Raw genomic sequence first — 6,689 nt, 5'->3', positions numbered from 1 at the left:
GTTGGAATTGATGACTATCTATGGAGTTACGGTCACAATTGACAATAACTTAAGTTTTAGGATTTTCCATGCAATGACCGCAAATGCGGGTTGTAATTATTTTTTGGGCTCATCAAGAGTTCCAAGTTGTAAACATTGAGCTATATTTAGATCCTAAGCAATACGGATAGCAGATTAAGTGAGTTTGGCCATTTGGGTGCCCGACCACTTCTAAAAAGCCTAGTGAGTATATAACTCAAAACACACAATGTGAAAGGGGATTCTTACTCACTTGAGATAAGCTTTGTGAAGAAGGTGATGGCTATGGATTTCTTGAGCTCTCTATGTGCGTACATGGACCATTTGGCTTCATGCCATAGCTAAACTCTAACCTCTTCTCTCTCATTTGCTCATGGTGTAATCAATGGCTTGATTAATCAAAGATTAGTGGCTGATTTGTCGATTAATATCTCTCTTTTTTCATGTTTCCCTCTTGTTTAAGCATGCTACTAAGTGTATGTAGGCTTGTGTAGAGTGTTGATGCCCGGTGTGGTCATTCTATGCTATTCTATGCTCATTGTGTGCTTGATTAGAGTTGGATTAGTGATTGATTAGAGAGTAGTGCGGGATTAAGCTTGTGTGTGAGAGATTAGGCCGAATGGTAGAGTAATTAGTGTGCTCACTCCTTGTAGCAACATCATACCCACTCCGTAGCTTTCTTTGTATGTAGGTTTCACCTTCTAATCCTCCATTTGGCACGCACAAGCCACTTGTGTGTTTTCATGCCCTAGCCGGATCCTACTCCTCGGATTGACATTATGTTGATGTCCTCCCTATGTTAGGATGATGTCCCAACATTGGCGCGGTTGCCGGGGATCGATTGCCTAAGCTAGAGGTGCCATTGGTGTGATTAGAAGACACTAATTTCCCTAATTTTCCTTTAATTTTTTTAGTTTTTAGATTAGGTGCGTTGATTAATTGAGTGGTTTTTAGTGTGATTAGTACTTGGGTTAGCATTGATTATGCTTAGAACATCACAAAACAATCCACACACATCATTAGTTTCTTGATTTTGATCACTAATTTTGACCATGAAATTCACTAATTTTCCTTAACTTTGATGGTAATATCCCATTGATTGATAAGTGTTTTTTGTGCTATACACAAGTAGAAAGTGAGTTGGGTGTATGGACAACATGCCTATGTGATCCACACACTCATGTCCTACTCCATTTGTGCGCAAATCGTAGCCGAAATCACCCATTAATCACTAATTTCATTCACTAATTATTTGGGCATTTTGCAAAGTGCTGATTTGAATTGGTTATTTGATGCATGTCCATGATGATTATGTGTTTACATTCATGCTAAATGATGCTACACATTGATTTTTGTGTTGGTTGTGTGTAGGTGATTTTACGGGATCGACACACACACACACACTAGTGTGTTGGGCACTAATCAAGTGCTTAATCGCTGAGTTTGTGGCTAAGTAAGGTGCTGATTTTGATGCTAATTTTCTGATTTTATGTGCAGGTTTGGTTCATGATCCATGTGCATTCATAAAATGCAAAACAAGGTGCGGTTTATGCCCGCTTGTGTGTAGGCGGAAGTGCCTAATTTGGGACTGTTTTGGTGTTCAATTTGCTTATGAGAAGCATGTGATTGCTTATGGTCGTCAATGAGTTATGGTTATGGTTTTTAATTCCGTTGTGACGCCGTTATGCTGCCGAAATTTGGGCAAAATTTGATGTGTAATCACTATGTGTAAATCTTGATGCAAAAAGTGTGTTTGCAATCGGTTGATCTTCATTTCGTGGTGTTTGTTGGTGTCAAAATGTTGATTGGAATGTGCCTAATTGATGTGCAGGGTTGCAAATTTTTGCACTAATTTTTGGGTAATTTTTTAGTCGATTTTGGGCAAAGAAACGCTAATTTTAAGTGCCCGTGATTACTGTTTGATGCAATGCCCGATAATGGATTGATGATTTTCTGAGTGTGTTTGCATGAAAATGTAGTTTGAGAAGTGCAAAAAATTGTTGGAAATTTTCACATATTTTTTGGCTAATTTTTGGTAATTTTTTGCTAATTAATTGCCTAAATTTTGCTTAAAATTAGCTAAAAATTAAAAATTCGGAGAAATTTGTGTATTATTTTTTGTGCCGGAGTGTGCACGATGATCACGTGAGCGCCTATGATTTTTCTGGCTATTTTTAGCAATTTTTGTGGTATTTTTATGCCTCGCGGTGGAATTTTACCCTTGGCGCGCACTTGCGGTCCCGCACGCACCCGACTTGCATACACCCGCTCACACTGTCACTACCGACTTCTCTCCTTGTTTTTGTGATTTTTTTCAGTCCTCCTCTGCGTCTGCGCCAGGCGAAGCACGCTCCCGTCGTGATTTTCCGTGTGAAGGCCCCTTGCTGATTTTGATTTTGATTTTTCCTTTTTGATTTTTGGTTAATTTATTTATTATAAAATTTAAAAAAAAACGCATTATTTCCACCCACACACACACTTTCCCCATCCCCTACATGTGCACTCACTTATCTCCAGCGTCGGGCCCCTCCGCCATAAAAGACTCCACGGGATTGCATCAGTACCCGCCCCACATTTCGGCTCCACCTATCTCGCTGCACGAGCCTGCCCGCCAAGCCCAACACTACCCACCGGCCCCCTATTTACATGCACCAATCATGGCCATGCTGGCTTTATGCCTCCAAAAACGGCTCCAGCACTGCCCACGTGCCCCGGATTATTCCTCTATGCGGGTGGGCCCTCACACATGCTACGCTCGGAGGGGCACGCGATGAATTTGCTGACACTCATACTACGTGTTGTACACTTCCTACGTGCTTCTGCATACTATGCATGCATGCTCTTTGCCACGTGTAATCGTACGTGATTATTGCCTGGCCCATCACACCTCCTACGTGGTATTGAGCCCACCATCCTATGCTGGTATGCCACCCTCCCCTACGCCTTTTGGCCAACCCAAGTCACGCCTCATAGTCATGCTACGCAGTAGCGGTTTCCACCTTGACATCCTACGTTGCACACACCCCTCTACTTCCTACGTTGTTTGTGCCTTCATAAACTACGCTCCTTTGACCTACGCAGGCCCGGGCTCTTTGCCTTACCATGCTTAATTGGCCGGCCCTCCTCAAGTCATCCTATGCGTTTTCAGCCCCACATCTCCTACGTGTTGCTGCCCGCGGCTCTTCCTATTACCCCACGCCTTCATTGCCTTGGCGCATGAAGATCGTTAGGGCTACATCAGAGGGCAATTAGGGCCATTATTTGACGCACCTAGTGTGCATTGTTAGGCCACCTAGGAGCATACATTGTGACCCCGATTGTGCATAGCACGGTGAGAGTTTTGACTCCAAATAATTGTACATCTAGGCGTGGACGGGAGCATAGAATTAACACGCTATTGCTTGAGAGATATACTCTGGGTCTTGAAACACCGTGTATTAAATCACATTGGTGATTGCATAGTAAACTTCTTTCACATTGTACCCGAGAGAAACCTATTACGTCCATACTAGGGACTAGTGAGCGCCATTGAGACACTGTTGAGTATTGAGATTCACATTGACATCACTAGACCTACGACATTGAGCACCTAGGAGAGGGGCTAGTGAGTCATTTATTGACGATACCGGGTTCATTTCTTATGAGAACTCTTGCAAGCCTGCAAGAAGTGTAACATTGAAGTAAAGGACAAATATTGGGCAGACAACACTAAAATCAACCGAGTAAGTTGACCTAGAGCAAACACAAGTGCAGGCGACTTTTGCATCATCGGAAAGCTGAAAATTGAACCGGATTTGGTCTTTGGGCCTTCAAATTGATCATTAAAGGACTGCTAATTCTAACCAGATTGAAATTATCATTCGGGAAGACCATTGGTCACTCGCGGGAAGGTGTAAAGCTAACTGCGGCCTAGTGTAAAATTGAGAGTTCATTGACAAATTTGGTACGGTAAGACCATACACAAGAAACCATGACTTTGTGATATCAAGTCGCAAGTGTCTGCAGAGTTCTGAACCGGTCATTAGCTAGCAAATTAGTGCAAGTTGTGCATACTTCTCTTGTGCTAACTTGAGAGTCACCTCCGAGCTTAAGGCACAAGTGTGGCCGTCAAAAGTACATCAAGATTTTTGCATTCATTGTGAAAAAATTTTCCAGCTAAATAGAATTTTGCAGATTGTGTACTAAAGTGAACCCAGGTTAGCTCGACTCAAGAATCGCTACGAAGGGAGCAGTCGTTGCAGTACAGTGGTAAGTAACTTGCCAATTGGTGCTACAGCTATACAGGTAAATCAGACCATTGCAGCTGACAGTCAGAGCAGAGATCACAGCTAAGCCTAGCAGAGAACTTTGAATTAGGAAAACCACTAGTCACCTGTGGGAGAGGCTAGAAAAAGGATACAAGTGCTCAATAAGTCAGTGACAGGGATAAAAGCAAAATGGAGCAGCAAATGCAACAGTCACAGTCAATGGCAATATCGGCAAATCAAAGCATTGATGATGCAGCTTCAAGCTTCAAGCAGTTTTCGAGTCACTGTGCACTTGATAAAGTCAAATTACAAGGAAAAAAATTGTAGCAGTCTCTATAGAGATATAAAGGGTAGATGGTACAAAGAAAAAACACCTCACCAAGCGATAGAAGAGCCAAATCAATGCTTCATAGCTCATGAAGATGGTTCAAAGTTGGGTTACAAATACATTTCGACAAGTGGTAATATTTACCGCTTAATAATGAGCTTACCTTTAGCTTCCAATGCAGATATAGTGGTAGCTCAGAATAGAGAAATCACTCAAGAGACGGGGCCTACTATAATCAATCTGCCAAAAAATGAAGACACAGTCAGCAGGAAGGAATTCCTTGAAGCCATGTGTAAACGACAGTTACCTTCAACCACTTCAGAAGTCAACAAGCAACCTGAACCAATAGCCCTTCATTGGATCCACGAAACGAGATGGAAAGATCCAATTTATGTAGATTCTGATGAACAAAGATGGGTTCAAGTCACGGGGGTAAGGACATTTAGTGAGTCAGTTCCTAAGACACTATGGGCAACGCGCATTGGAGACAAGAGCTATGATATAGATGGAAGATGCTATGAATTAGATCTTATTGTAGATAGATTCTCGGAAAGAGCTGCAGCTTTCATCTTGTCACCTTCAACTCCACAAGACCAAATTGAGCGACGGACACATGACGAAATGACATGTAACCAGGTAAATATTGGTCACACTGCCACTATTGCACAAAGTCAATCACTAGAAGATAGAGAAGTGCACTTTAAAAGCTGTAGGCTTCCACTGACACATGATCAGACTTTGAACTTGTATGAGCACAATTCAACTCCTTTCATTACACAAATGAGTGCCACAACACAACATTCACAGGTACATAACACTACACATGCACCACAAAATGTACCAACACAAACACACGTACAATCCATGGAAGAATCAGTTATTGAGCTAGCACGACTTCACAAAGACCTAGCTCAATCAGCTGAGCTAGATGACAAAGCTAGAATATCCACATCTGGCATAAGAAAGACACCTCTTACAGATAGGGAACACTCTCGGATGGGGGGAGTCCAGTCTCCACCTAACTTACTGCCATCAGAACAGCCCTATCAACTGCAAACAACAAAGTAGAATCACAATACTCTCTTACAATTCAATGGACAACAGAAGCCACATACAGGCTTGAGTCGACAACATAGTCCTAAGACTATACAGAAGCCACAGATAAAGGATCACATGTTGATAACATACATAGAATTAAAGTTGGTCAGTGAAGCAGGAGCTGAAACGACCATCTACCAGGGTTACAATGGAATCTATTACAAGCTTCTTGGAGATGCCACAGTCGAAAAAGATAAAGGCAAACAGTCAAAGCTAGTGTCAGTGTTGGTTTTTAAGTATCTACATGTCATGCTGATGACATACTTGATCAAAGATACTATGGGCAACGAATACCAACAATATTATGGACAGGTACCTTGACCAGGTATAGAACAAATAGGAATAGATGGCCATTGCTACAGATGTGGCATTGATCATCTAATACCCAATTGCCTAGTAAAACTGCACTTAGATATGATGAAGCAGCAAAAACAAGACAGCATCAGACTGCAAGCAGCTGAATCATTAAAGCAGACGTCTCCAAATAGAAAGTCGCCAGAAAGAAAGCATATCTTGTCAAAAGACACAAGAGACAAACTGATGACTAAAATATTGGAGGTCAAAGGCGTCAATGATATTTCAATTGAAAATCAAGCTGCCAAAAAAGATCAGCTACAACAGATGGTCTCAAATAGCTTGGAATTTTTCAAGCCTGAAGTCGAAAGATCCAACAAGGATGCAACGGACGATTCAATGTCAGAGGAAGTGGATGAAGAAATCATATGTGATCAAGAACCAGAGCAGGTACGGGCAGTCAAGGACTTGCCATTGAAGAATGCAACAAGCAAGAATGTGGAATCAAAGATTCTACATAATAATTCTAATAGCACAGATAGTTCATCGCTAAGGGATGTACCTCAGAATTCAACAAAGCCAGAGATCAAGTCTCAAAGCCAAGAAACAGACATCTCAATGTGTTCAAAGGCAGACTTGAATCAAAAGGCAGAGGCGGTCATAAAGTCAGATCCTAATATTGTCTTGCCAATGGAAGATGCCAA

The 6,689-nt window shown here is 41.8% G+C and overlaps 1 pseudogene; it reads left to right on the top strand.

Annotated features, from left to right (window-relative positions):
- The first annotated feature begins 4,515 nt into the window (after positions 1 to 4,515).
- Positions 4,516 to 5,195, top strand: LOC147441660 (uncharacterized; annotated as a pseudogene).
- The last annotated feature ends 1,494 nt before the right edge of the window (positions 5,196 to 6,689 follow it).

This window comes from Adiantum capillus-veneris, chromosome 15 (assembly GCF_014529385.1).
Source record: "Adiantum capillus-veneris isolate H3 chromosome 15, ASM1452938v2, whole genome shotgun sequence".
Classification (NCBI taxonomy): Eukaryota; Viridiplantae; Streptophyta; class Polypodiopsida; order Polypodiales; family Pteridaceae; genus Adiantum; species Adiantum capillus-veneris.
This window is presented reverse-complemented; position numbering and strand designations above follow the sequence as displayed.